The sequence below is a fragment of the Mustela putorius genome, unplaced genomic scaffold, assembly GCF_011764305.1.
Source record: "Mustela putorius furo isolate JIRA1106 unplaced genomic scaffold, ASM1176430v1.1 tig00537350_pilon_pilon_pilon, whole genome shotgun sequence".
Classification (NCBI taxonomy): Eukaryota; Metazoa; Chordata; class Mammalia; order Carnivora; family Mustelidae; genus Mustela; species Mustela putorius.
The window spans coordinates 20,453,862-20,467,812 of NW_025422471.1; the positions used below are offsets into that span (position 1 = coordinate 20,453,862).

A 13,951-nucleotide genomic window follows, 5' to 3' on the forward strand; every position below is an offset into this window, starting at 1 on the left:
TACCATTGAAAAATTATTCCTGAGCTGGTGGAAAAAAAAAAAAAGATCAAACATAATTACTCCTCTAAATTGAGAGGATTCACTTTGTTTCTGAGAAAACTATTGGAAAAAACAATGACAACAACAACTATGCCTAGAAGTATCCTAGTAGAGTATCTTAATTTAAAAAAGAAAACAAACGGGGCACCAGGGTGGCTCAGTGGTTGAGCCGCTGCCTTCGGCTCGGGTCGTGGTCTCTGGGTCCTGGGATCGGGTCCCGCGTCGGGCTCTCTGCTCGGGAGGGAACCTGCTTCCTCCTCTCTCTCTCTCTGCCTGCCTCTGTGCCTACTTGTGATTTCTCTCTGTCAAATAAATAAATAAATAATCTTTAAAAAATAAATAAATAAATAAGAAAACAAACAAACAAAGATACAGGCAGAAAAGAAGAGTTTACCTACAAAGGAACAAAAATCTGCGTAGCCTCTACCATCTCCTTCATAGAACACCCAAAGTCAATAGAGGAATGTCTAAATATCTGAGAATTTCTGATTTACAAGCCTGTATCTTAGCATCTACAACAAAGTTAAGCACACTATAAACATTAAATAAAAGTTGTAATCAGTAAAAGAAAAATTAAAAATTTTAAGTGTGTTTATTTTATATCTCTCTACCTCTCTATAGTACATTTCTTCAATTGAACTTCCAAGCTTATTCACCAATTGGTCTTTCCCCATCCAGACAACAGATTTATGTGACATCTCCCTGCTGAGCAGAGAGCCTGATGTGGGGCTCGATCCCAGGACCCAGGGATCAGGGCCTGAGCTGAAGGCAGAGGCTTAACCCACTGAACCACCCAGGCGCCCCATGAGTATAATTATTTTTATAATATTACCATACTTTTATATAAAACAAGACTTCTCTGCAAGCACATAAGTGAAGCTGTTCCACCACTGCTGATGATTTAAACTGATCCACCAACTCTCTTGTCATTTTGGGTGTCTTTTTAAGATTTATTATTTTGAGAGAGACAGAGCAGGAGCCGGAGGGGCAAATGGAGAGAGAGAGAATCTGAAGTGCACTCTGTGCTGAGCAGAAAACCTGACATGGGGCTCAATCCCAGGACCCCGAGATCAGGACCTGAGCCAAAACCAAGAGTTGGATGCCTTACCAGCTGTGCCACCCAGCGCCCCTCTCGTTACTTTTGAATAGTGAGTGTGACTTGATAATTCCCATCTCCATGTATGCTAATTAGGCCAGAACCAAGAACTGATCATGTATGAGTCTGGCCAAAGTTATTCAACAAATAAGAAGATACAATTGCACCCAAAACCATAAGATACATAGGAATAAACCTAACCAAAGAGGCAAAGAATCTGTACTCAAAAAACTATAAAGTATTCATGAAAGAAATTGAGGAAGACACAAAGAAATGGGAAAATGTTCCATGCTCATGGACTAGAAGGACAAATATTGTGAAAATGTCTGTGCTACCTAAAGCAATCTACATGTTTAATGCAATCCCTATCAAAATGCCACCATTTTTTTTCAAAGAAAGAAAACAAATAATTTTAAAATTTGTATGGAATCAGAAAAGACCCTGAATAGCCAGAAGAATGTTGAAAAGAAAGCCAATGTTGGTGGCATCACAATTCCAGACTTAAAGCTCTATTACAAAGCTGTCATCATCAAGACAGTATGGTACTGACACAAAAAGAGACACATAAATCAATGGAACAGAATAGAGAGCCCAGGAATAGACCCTCAACTCTATGGTCAACTAATCTTCAACAAAGCAGGAAAGAGTGTCCAATGGAAAAAAGACAGTCTCTTCAACAAATGGTGTTGGGAAAATTGGACAGTGACATGCAGAAGAATGAAACTGGACCATTTCCTTACACCACACACAAAAATAGACTCAAAATGGATGAAAGACCTCAATGTGAGACAGGAATCCATCAAAAAATTTGAGGAGAACACAGGTAGCAACCTCTTTGACCTTAGCCACAGCAACTTCTTCCTAGAAACAGTGCCAAAGGCAAGGGAAGCAAGGGCAAAAATGAACTATTGGGACTTCATCAAGATCAAAAGCTTTTGCACAACAAAGAAAACAATTAACAAAGCCAAAAGACAACCAACAGGATGGGAGCAGATATTCACAAATGAAATGTCAGATAAAGGGCTAGCATCCAAAATCTATACAGAACTTATCAAACTCAACACCCAAAAATCAGATAATCACATCAAAAAATGGGCAGAAGACATGAACAGACATTTCTGCAAAGAACACATCCAAAAGACCAAGAGACACATGAAAAAGCACTCAACATCATTCATCATCAGGGAAATACAAATCAAAACCACAATGAGATACCACCTCATACCACCAGTCAGAATGGCTAAAATGAGCACGACAGGAAACGACAGATGGTGGTAAGGATGCGGAGAAAGGGGAACCCTCCTACATTGTTGGTGGGAATGCAAGCTTGTGCAACCACTCTGGAAAACAGTATGGAGGTTCCTCAAAAAATTGAAAATAGAGTTACCCTAGGACCAGCAATCATACTACTGGGTATTTATCTTAAAGATACAAATGTAGTGATCCAAAGGGGCACGTGCACCCAAATGTTTATAGCAGCAATGTCCACAGTAGAACCTAGATGTCCATCAACAGATGAATGGATAAAGAAGATGTGGTGTGTGTGTATATATATATGTATATACATGTATATATATATATACTCTTGTATATATATAAGAGTATATATATACTCTTATATATATATATATAAGAGTGTGTGTATATATATGTATATACATGTATATATATATATACAAGAGTATATATATATATACATGTATATACATATATATGTATATGGTGGTGGTGGTGGTGTGTGTGTGAAAAAATATATATATATAATAGAATACTATGCAGCCATCAAAAGAAATGAAATCTTGCCATTTGTGACAACGTGGATGGAACTAGAGGGTATTATGCTGAGCGAAGTAAGTCAATCAGAGCAAGACAAATATCATATGATCTCCCTGATATGAGGACTTTGAGAGGCAGATGGGGGTTTTAGGGGGTAGGGAAAGAAAAAATGAAACAAGATGGGATGGGGAAGGAGACAAACCATTAAAGACTCTTAATCTTACAAAACTAACTGAGGGCTGCTGGGGGGAGGGTAGGCGTGGAGAGGGTGTTGAGGTCATGGACATTGGGAAGGGTAGGTGAAATGGTGAGTGCTGTAAAGTGTGTAAGCCTGACGATTCACAGACCTGTACAACTGGGGCAAATAATATATTACATGTTAATAAAAATAATTAATACAAAATTTCTTTAAAATAAAATACCCCCCCAAAAAGAAGATACAGAAAAAATCAGCACTGTATCAGAAGCTACACTCAGTGCTCCTCTGAAAATAGATAGTGATGCATTTTTAAAATATACTACCAAGTGCCATTAAAAAAAAAATAGTAGTTGGACATTTTTTAATGAAAGAGACATTCCCCTTTTTCTCTTGCAAAGTCTTCATTAACAACTAGATTAATGCTCTGTCTTATTTCCACAAGCTTTCATTACATTCACTTGGCACCTACAATATCTTAACCATTTGCTGTGTGTATGTATCCTCACAGGAAGGAATGTCAAATTATTTCCTGGGAAAATCAGAGAAGACTCTAAAAGAGGGAGTCTGAAAGAGTTGAATTCACTTCTTTAAGGACTTATATGTGAGTAAAGGCTTACCAAGTAGAGACAAAGCCATGCCGAAAAGATGGAAGAGCTTCTCAACACAGGGCCTGAAAAGTTTGCTAAGCTTTAAAAATAAAATGGCAATACTTGAGTATAAGGTGGGTAGTAAAGTACAGGCAGATATGGTCCAATGGTTCCCAACATTAGGAGGGATCATTCTCAAAGGGGTTATTTGGAAATGGGTGAGATCACAGTAGGCTGTCACAAAGAGGAGGGGTTATAATTTGCTACTGCAGTTTAGTGCTCAGGGGCCAGATACAATGAGCACCCTACAATGTATGAGATGGCCCATCAAAATGCCAGTTGAGCCCCCTTTAAGAAACACTGGGAAGTAGGTTAAAACTTAACAAAGTCTAGGGCACCTGGGTGGCTTAGTTGATAAGCATCTGCCTTCAGCTCATGCCATGATCCCATAGTCCTCGGATTGAGCCCTGCATGCAGCTCCCTGTCAGTGGAGAGCCTGCTTCTCCCTCTCCCCCTGCTTGTGTTCCCTCCCTGTCTCTCTCTCTCTCTCTCTGTCAAATAAGTATTAAAACAAAACAAAACAAAACAAAAACCTTAACAAAGTCTAGAAAACTTAACCATAAGGTTTCTTAGCATAACTTTGATATCTGAAATCCCAACCTACATTTGACTCGATATATACTGACATCCAAGGAAGCTATGTTTTTCCTGAGAAGTGGTATGCTTCTTTCTTTCCTTTTGCCACCAAGAAGCTGAGAATTTAGCCTATGGAGAGGCCGGCGATTTGGATGAAGGAAAGCTGTTTACTGATAAACCTAAAACTCTTGAAAAATTCCATTTAAAGCAGTGGGCAGTAAGAATACATTGTAGGTCCTTGAGCTAGATAAAGACGCTTTTTAAAAGTTTTCTCTGAAGGCTATTAAATGAGAGCGATATGAAATAACCCTAACCTCAAAGCTAAACTTATATTAGTAAGTACTCTTCCTGGATTCTGTAAACCTATGAGATCAGCAATTCAATGCCTGAGGTACCAGGTTCTTTAGAGGTGACTCTTGGTTTTGCAGTTTTCAGCAACTTCTCCCTAACCTGGATGCTTTTAGGTAGTTTATTCTCCATTCCGCTACTTTCCAGTAGTTTCATACTGTCTGCTAAGTATGTTAGCAGTCTGCTAAGCCCCTAAAGACATTCGTTTTCAACACATAATCACTAAATAATCTCTACAGCACCTTGTTGTTGTTATGGTTCCAGACTATGTTTATGATTCAAACACTGCCTCCAGGGTCCCAAACACATCAAGATATTAATAATCTAATCAAACCCAGACTTACACAATCTACTTATGTAAACTTTACCTGACATATTTTTCCTAAAGTGTTGCTTATTTTTCTCAGAAATTTATAAGCATTGGGAACTATCAATTTATAATTTGTCATAAAATATTATGCCCAACTTGATTGCTTCGTGATATAGCAGTGTTTCAGTTAATATTAAATAAAGGGGTAAAGGAAGTGGCGATGGGAGAAGGTAAGGAGAAATAATCTTATAATAGTCTATCTATATCCTAATGAATCCATTGTAGAACTAGAAACTATTTCCACTAACTTCAATTAAAATACCAGTAATGATTTTTAATCCTTGTAATTATAATGCCTTAATTCGAATTTCTCAATGCTCAACATTTACTTTTTGATTAAATTTTCATTTTGTACATGTTTCCTTTTGTCCATATTTGACTCTTCAGAAGCAAGAAGTTAAGGATTCTACTTGAGGTCCTCTAATGTGGCTGAATACTATAAAGGGCCTGTTTTCCAATTCTAAAAAGTACAAACTTAAGCTTTTGCCACTAAAGAGTAAGGCCCCTGTTAAACTGTAATTTTTTTAAGTTATAAACATAATTCTCTCAAAGTGAGCCTGTGGCAAAGATTTACTGAACTCATGATGGAGTAAGCTGAATGGTAAAAATTATAAAAATCTTGGAAATAGGGCAATAAAGCCACAATCTTCAGGAGTGGTTTTGTTTTTTTTTTTTTTTTTCCTCCCAGTCAGAAATAATTTGCATCTCCATTACACACACACAGGAAAAAGAAAGAGCTGGGCCTGGGCCCTAATCAGTACTATGTCAAGCAAGAGTACAGTCCCCTAGATAATTAATTCAGCCTCAGGTGGGCCTCTTAGGCAAGGTTACATTCTGAGCTATTCTTTTGCTTTTCCTAGATGTTTATAAATTTTTGTCGTTATAAATGTTTCTATGAATCAGTTAACTACCCCCAATGCATGATATCACATACTATGAGTGGAAATGTTATTTGGAAGACGAAAAATTGTTGGCTAAAAATATTAACTTCGTCCCCCAGATACTTAATGAATCTGAAACCCCTTCAACTTAAGTGGAACTTGGCCACTGGAATCACGAGCAACTTGATACCCTTTGTTGCAATGTTACACAGACAGACCTGCTACCCCTGCGCTGGTCTAAACCAGGGCAGTGACCACCCACGTTTGCGTGAGCGCTCAGTCGTGGCCCGAGTGCCGGTCACGCGGGGCGCGAGCCTTCCTTCCCCCTGCCACCCACCCCCTACTCTCTCGCTCCACGACCGCCGGGATTCGGCCTACATTTCACTGGCGAGAACCCCGTTTCCCACTCTTTTGTTAGGGCTGGGCTGTTCGCCGCGTACCCGCACCCGCCCTTCCTCACCATCCCAGGAGTGGGGTGAGGACCGTGCGGGAAGCACAGCCGGGGAAAGAGGTCAGCAAAGGCTGTGGGAATACTCACCCCGCTCCGCTCGGCCCCTGACCCCGCCGCCCAGCCTAGCGCAGGCGGGGCAACGGGGCGGAGGGGGGCGGGGAGCCGGGGTGAGGTGCCCAACGCTCTGTCAGCTGCCGGCCGGCCGGCAGCCCCAGGGAGGAGAGTTATAGGCTCTCAGGGGCCACGGAGATGACAGCAGAGGAGCGGAGGGAACGCGCAAAGAAGCCCTCCAGGAGAGAGACCAAAACCTCCCTCACCCACTGCCGCCGAAGCGACCGAATCAGAGCATGCGCACAAGCTTCTCCCGCGCACCACGGGGCCAGGCTCATGCGGGGGGGGGGGGCAGACGTCGCGGGCCGCGCACGCAGAACCCGGGCCAGGGGGCGTGACCTTCCCGCTGCCCTGGACCAGTGAGCCGAGTCTCCGCCCCTCGTCTCCCCGGCCCCAGGAACTGAACGTGGGCTGTGCGCTCTGAGTGCACAAAGGCGGCCCATTAGGGAGGTGTGGTAGGCAAGCCGAAACCTGGGAGAGGGGGGGTGCCAGCAGTTTTAACGGTCGCTGCACCCTTTCTTCCAACAGATAGCCAGATATCTGCAAAATAAATGAGTAAGGCTAGAGCAAAAACCTTCTCCGAGGTTGGAGATCCAAGCCGGCCAAAGCGCACACACGCACACACAGTAAAACTATTGTAAGCACCACGACAATTAAGCACAAACACGACTACCTCCTTCAAAACGGAAGGACCGAGGTAGAAGTTAGCATTTCGAGAATTACAATAGAACCATCTGTGGCACATAGCTCAGAAAAAAAAAAAAAAAAGAAAGAAAGAAAGAAAAGAAAAAGAAAAAAAAACGAAAAAAACCCCAAGCAGAAGAATTAAAATGGGGGGGGGGGGCGGTGGGATAAAGAAAAGACCACAGAAACATGTAGGAGTAACATGGGTGATGGAACTGAAATACTGAAATACAACAGCAGACATCTGAGGGAAAACTAACATCTGCTCCTTTTATCACAACAGAATTACATTTGTGTGAAAAGAAAAAAGTAAACACAGGCAAAGAAGTGAAAGGAAAACCTGCCTTCAAACATTACAGGGCACGGTTATGATCTCGTACCACAGTTATGTAAGATGTGACCATTGGAGAAAGCTAGGCGATGGGTACACAAGATTTTGTACTATTTTTGTGGTTTCTTGTGAGGCTACGATTATTTCAAAATAAAAAGTTCTTAAAAAGGGACAGAACACTGATGAATGGTGACCAGGGAATGGGGTTGACTAAAAAAGAGCTTGAGGAAATTTGGGGGGAGGTGGGTAATGCAACTGTTCGATACTTTCAGGGTGTTAGTGATTACACGGTTGTTTGGTTTGCCAGAACTCATAAAAAGGATAGATTTTACTGCATGTAAAATAAAACTCAATTTTAAAAGAGATACTGCTAGGAGTGCCTTTGTGGCTCAGTTGGTTAAGTGTCTGCCTTCAGATCTCAAGAGTTCTGGGATTGAGGACCCCCCCACCCCAGTGCTTGTCATCATTAGGCTCCCTGCTCAGTGCGGGGTCAGTTTCTCCCTCTCCCTCTCATCCTCCTTCCAGCTTGTGTTCTCTTCCTCTGTCTCAAATAAATAGATACAATCTTAAGGGGAAAAAAAAAGGATACTGCTAGTAAATGAATTTCCTAACATTTGCACAACTATGGGTATAAATGAACTAGATAGCTGCCATTTGAAAGTATTCACTTTTGGGGGGGGGGTGGTACAGGGCAGTGAGTTCTGACTGATGAAGTTCTAGAACCTAGGTGAGGTTTGGTGGGCTGAGGTCCGGAGCCGATGACCAAGAAAGAATTCTCGAGACATCTTTGGTGCACGGGGACAGGACCCGTGGGCAGGAAGAGCTGCTGCCCCGGGTTGTGAGGGATGGCAGGTTATGTACCCTGCTGTTGGGGGAAGGTGAGGGGAAGGGAGGTTCCAGTGGAGTTTTCATATGCTAAAGAGGGCCTACAAGGTGCCAGGATGTTCCAGGCCTGCCAGAGGCCTTGCCCTTGCTGCTGGATCAATGTTGTCTTTAGACCAGCCATTAACATTAAGATCTTTGGGAGACTTTTTGGTGGGGTCTCACAATCCTGCTATCAATTGTCTTTGTTAGTGAGATTTAGGACATTTGTAAGCCAAGGGAGACTCCTGTCTAGCAGGATTGTGAGCTCTGCAAGTTAACTATTTGCTTATTGTTCATGGCAGTCAAGGCTGCCTGAGGAATGCTACACTCATGGAGGGGAAAGGGTGAAGAGGGGGTGCAAGGCGCCAGCTTTTGCTTTGTCCTCAGCCAGCCTCCTGCTCCCTCATCATGACTGAGAACTTTAGTGGATGGATGTTTCCTTCAACTTTAAGCAGTTATTCAAAAAACAGAACTTTCACATACAAAAATAAGAATATTGCTTGGCATTGTATTCAGCAATCTAGAAACACTTTCATGCATCAACAATATCATGTTAACAAAAAAGGGGGGGGTTGGGGGGGTTGGGGGTTTTTTTTGTTTTGTTTTTTTTGTTTGTTTGGTTGGTTGGTTGGTTGGTTTTTTGTTTTGCACTTGAGATGATTTTTAAGTTTTGTAATTCACCTGCCAACACCAAAGAAACAAAACAAAATAAATCAGGTAACTTCCATATACTTCCTTTCATCATATCACTTGTGGAAAGGAATAGTACTGACCTATTTATGTTTATGTTATGTTTATGGCCCCTACAACACTACAAAGTGCTTTAGGGCAGGGTCTGTCATGATTGCATAGGCAGTCTCTTGCAGAGTTCGTCTCTAGTAATAAGTATTTGTTGAATAAAACAAGGAGTTAATCACAAAAAGAGAAGGAAACTAAAATTTATTGAGAACCCACTATAAGCCAGAAGCTTAGTTTAGTTTAGTCAACCATATGATAACCACACAAGATACCCATTTTATAGATATGAAAACTAAGACTAATGATTGTTGGGCTGGCAGGAAGGGCTCCCGCCACAAGACCTGAGCTCGGACAGGAGAACAAAGGCCCAAGCAGGAATCTGAGACCCCCGCCCGGGGCTCCTGTGGACCAATGGGAATCCGATGAGCATCGGGATATCCAAATAAGGGAAACTTGCCAAAAGACCCCTGAGCTTTCCCCAAGACCCCTTAAAAGCCCCCTCCTCCCTGCCTTGGGCGCGACTTCCCCCACTCTGCTTTCCAGAGTTGCAGAACCTCGCCCGAGGGTGCCCACCTCCTCCCGGTGCAACTTTCTCGGCTCCCCTTCACCTGGGCCCTGAAACTTCACCGGAGAGAACCTTTAATAAACCTTGCCTTATACCCACTTCGCCTGGTGTGTTTATTTCGTCGGAAAACCTTACAATGATCAAATCCCCATTCCTTATTTCATTGGATTTCTCAGTTTCATTTGACATGTTGATCACATCTACGAAGTCTTGCTTCCTTTAGCTTCCATAAAACCACAATCTCCTGATTTTCCCTCTAGCTCACTTGACCACTCCTTTACTTACCCTCACAGGAGTCTATTTGTCCATCGCAAATATAATATTAATTCACAATATTCTTTAGGTAGTACAGTCCAGGAATGGGACACAAGTCTAAAATTACTACTGGGTGGCTCAGTAGGTTGAGCATTCAACTCTTGGGTTTGGGCTCAGGTCATGATCTCAGGATCCTGAGATGGAGCTCTGGGTCAAGTCTGGCTCCGGGGCTGAGCAGAGTCTGCATGAAAATTGTCTGCCTCTCCATCTACCCCTCCCTCCCATTCACATGCTCTTTCTAGAATAAAAGTAAATAAAAATCTTTTGTTTTTAAGATTTTTATTTCTTTATTTGAGAGAGAGAAATAGCAAGTGAGTGGAGCACAAGCAGGAAGAGAGGGAGAGGCAGACTCCCCACTGAGCAGGGAGACCGGCATGAGGCTTGATCCCAGGATCCCAGGATCACAACCTGAGTTGAAGGCAGATGCCCAACTGACTATGCCAGCCAGGAACCCATACAAAAATCTTTAAAACTGTATGGTAAATGTCTTATTTTCTCAATCTTGTCAGTTCATATCAATTGTACATTTTCTTCCTGCTCATATCCCACAGGCCACACCAAGATACAAAGAAGGTGAGCTCAGTCAAACCTTAACAGAGTGAGATTATTTTAATTATTAAAAGGAAGAAGGGGAGAAAGGATACTGAGAAGGGATAGCTCTCTCTGCTGCAGCTTATAGTAGGCAGATCTCTTCCACCACCCTCCAGGAGGTCCTCAGGAAAAGATAAATTATATAAAAGAAAAAGTTATGGAGGTAATCTGATTGGATGGCTGAGATAAGAAACATAAACCTGTATGTACATAGCACTTACCTAAAAAAGTGGAGAAAAAATTTATAGTTGGCAAAACTATAGAAACAGTAAAAAGATCAGTGGTTGCCAGAGTCTGGGGGAAGGAATATAAAAAAGCATACAGCATTTTTAGGACTACAAAACTATCATTTTTGATACTGAAATGGTGGCTATATGACATTATACCTCAGTCAAAATCTAAAATCTACATAACACAAAGAATGAGTTCTGATATAAACCATAGACTTAGCAACAGTCTATCAATATTGGCTCATCAATTATATGTACCACATTAAGGCAAGATGTTAATAAAAGGGGAAACTGTGAATGGCATACATGAGAATTCTCTATAATCTGCTCAGTTTTTTATAAACAAAAATTTTCTTTCTTTTTTTTTAAAGATTTTATTTATTTATTTATTTATTTATTTATTTATTTGACAGAGTTTACAAGTAGGCAGAGAGGCAGGCAGAGAGAGAGGGAGGAAACAGGCTTCCCGCTGAGCAGAGAGCCTCATGCGGGGCTGGATCCCAGGACCATGGGATCATGACCTGAGCTAAAGGCAGAAGCTTAACCCACTGAGCCACCCATGCGCCCTGTAAACAAAAATTTTCTAAGAAATAAAAAAAGTTTATTAATTTTTTTAACAACACTGAAAAAAACCAATAGTCCATATCAAAGAATGGGGTTTTAGGAAATCAAGAATCATCACAGGGTGATTTAGGGTGATTTAGGGTGATTCAAACTGTCCATCATGCCACTTCTTATTTGTTACTTTTAGTACACCTGCAGTACAGACCTATTTTTTGTTTTTTATTTTTATTATCAACCTTTTTTTTTTTTATAGATTTTATTTATTTTATTTGACAGAGAGAGAGATCACAAGTAGGCAGAGAGGCAGGCAGAGAGAGGGGGAAGCAGGCTCCCTGCTGAGCAGAGAGCCCCATGTGGGACTCGATCCCAGGACCCTGAGATCATGGCCTGAGCCGAAGGCAGCGGCTTAATCCACTGAGCCACCCAGGCACCCCTTATTATCAACCTTTTTAAAGGTAATTTACATAAAATAAAATGCTCCCATTTTGAGTCTACAGTTCAGTACATTTTGACAAATAGATACACCCATGTAACCATTACTACAATCAAAATTTAGAACATGTCTGGGCGCCTGGGTACCTTAGTCAGTTAAATGTCTGCTTTCTGCTCAGGTCATGATCCCAGGGTCCTGGGATTGAGTTCCACATCGGGCTCCCTGCTCAGTGGAGAGCCTGCTTTTCCTTCTCCCTCTGCTGCTCCCCCTGCTTATGTGTGCATTCTCTCTCTCTGTGTCAAATAAAATCTTTAAAAAATATATATATTTACTTATGTTTAATATATATAAATTTATTTTTTAAATATATATAAATATGAATATATATATATAAATCTAGAACGTGTCTATCATCTCAAAAAGTGGCCTACTTCCCCTCTATAGGTGACTACTTTCTCCACCCTCAGACCCTCAGCAACCACTAATTTCCTCTAGATTAGTCACTCTATCTTTGCCGATTCTAAAAAATGATATCGTACAGTACATACAGTACATATGTGCATATGTGTCTGACTTCTTTTACTGAGTGTGTTCCTGAGGTTCATTGATGCATTTATCAGTAATTAGTTCCTTTTTAGTGCTGCTTAGTACTCAACTGCATGAATATACCATAGTTTGTATATCCATTCATCTGGGAAGGACAGTTAGGTTGTTTCAGCTTCTGGCTATTGTAAATGAAGTTGCTGTAAATAATCATTCAGTATTTTTTTTGACATATATTTGCATTTCTCTTGGGTAAATGTCTAGGAGTAGACATATATTTTGGGATCAGTATGGAAATACAAGTTGTGTTCTTTGACTATAATTCTATATTGATCACATTCCTTAGCTGAGGGCCTGTCTTATTTCCTAATTCTAATTTAGAGAAACTTTTGTTGCTGAGCTTAAGCTACTGTATGTTTCATTTGATTTTTAGTAGTAGGCATACTTATTTAAAGTATATGAAGTTGGGGACATGTGGCATGACACCCATGGATTCAAGTATTTGTATGGAAATAGCAATAGAAAATTGTCAATTTTAATGACAATCTATAATTATGTAATTATCTGTGTTTCCCAAGAACAGTTTTAGAAATTTTCTGAAGGTTACTGACAATTGGTTGTAAAAGCCTTTTTTAAAAATTTATTTTTATTTTTATTTTTTATAAACATATAATATATTTTTATCCCCAGGGGTACAGGTCTGTGAATTGCCAGGTTTACACACTTCACAGCACTCAAAGCCTTTTTTTAAAAAAAAGATTTTATTTATTTATTTATTTATTTATTTATTTATTGACAGAGAAAAAGAGAATAAAAGCACAAGCAGGGGGAGCAGCAGAGGGAAAGGGAGAAGTAGGCTCCCCGTTGAGCAGGGAGCCCGAAGTGGAGCTGGATCCCAGGACCCTGATATCATGACCCAAGCCGAAAGCAGAAACTTAACCACTGAGCTACCCAAATGCCCCAAATTGTAAAAGTCTTAATGACAGCAAAGGATAATGTTAACATAGAATCTCAGCAGCCATATGCTGTAGCTAACAACGTATAGCAATAGGACTGGATAGTTGTGCTTGTATTTTGAAGATCTTATCCTTGAGGGTCCAGTTTGTATTATGAAGGGTATAACACATTTCAGGAAATAATCCAATTTGAATCGTCTGAATAAAGGTCAGAATATTTTAGTGGATTTTGATATTTAGTCTGTCTTTGTTTTCTAATATTCTTATTTGGACTTTTTTTTCTTTCTTTCTTTCTTTTTTCAAGGATCTTGAGGACATTTAGGAACCAAAACTTTTGTTTTAAATTCATCAGGTGAATTGAGTTCTAAAAGGATCACTCTGGCAGTGATCTGGTATTACTCAAGTTGCTTGTTTTTTCCCACTGAAATTCATTGAGAGGGCCCTTTGTTCTTTTATTTTGGGGGGTGTACAGAAAAACCTATGTATGTCTATAGCATATCTTTCTGGGTTACCAGATTCTAGCTTTGTTCATTGTCTTTAAGCAATTTTGATGCCATGTGTAAATTGTAAGTAATTGATAGATATATGTATCTTCTGTCCTGTCTGGTAGGGATTTTAATTGACTCCCCCATTTTCTCCACGG

General features: G+C 40.6%; 1 protein-coding gene across 5 annotated transcripts in view; it reads right to left on the reverse strand.

Moving 5' to 3' along the window:
• The window catches only part of ATG10 (autophagy related 10), a 318,724-nt gene that overhangs the window by 224,690 nt on the left and 80,083 nt on the right, over window positions 1–13,951 (reverse strand). For 2 of the 5 annotated variants that reach the window (XM_004759139.3, XM_004759138.3), the window contains exon 1: window positions 6,471–6,722. The exons of 1 other annotated variant lie outside the window; for it this stretch is intronic. The gene's annotated coding sequence lies outside the window, so the exon portion shown is untranslated. Of the gene's footprint in view, window positions 1–3; window positions 251–6,470; window positions 6,723–13,951 lie in introns of those variants that run through there. 2 more of the 5 variants (XM_004759137.3, XM_013059790.2) reach the window with 2 other exon arrangements.